This window comes from Anopheles bellator, chromosome 1 (genome assembly GCF_943735745.2).
Source record: "Anopheles bellator chromosome 1, idAnoBellAS_SP24_06.2, whole genome shotgun sequence".
Lineage (NCBI taxonomy): Eukaryota > Metazoa > Arthropoda > Insecta > Diptera > Culicidae > Anopheles > Anopheles bellator.
In genome coordinates, this window is record NC_071285.1 from 32,540,847 (window position 1) to 32,541,333 (window position 487).

Sequence of the window (487 nt, forward strand, 5' to 3'; positions counted from 1 at the left end):
TGTTTATTTTATTGGTTTATTTTGACACGTTCTATTTTCCGAATTTTTTATCCGAAAAGCAGAATGCCAAGACAAACCAACATAGTGTTTCTTCCATGGCTGTTTCCATAATACTGAGATCTGCGGTTGCAAATCGTTATGAAAAATCGTAGCGTGTGTATGCTCCATAGATCGCTACGATAAATAGCTACTGCACATCACTACGATAGATCGTAGCGTGTGGACCGGCCTTAAGAAAGTTTGAAAATAGTGCAAGAATGCAAAGAGCTACCAAAGATACGATAAGCAATCTATAACTTCAATAACGATCGATACAGGTCCGATCTTTGCACGTTTAGTTATATCTTATATTTGCATTGTAATTATTAATTATTATTTTATGTAATTCATAACTATTTTCAACATACTTACCGTTACAAACTACGTATGTTTCATCATTTCATTTACAATAAACATGACAACATCGTTATTCAAAGTAACACTGTTT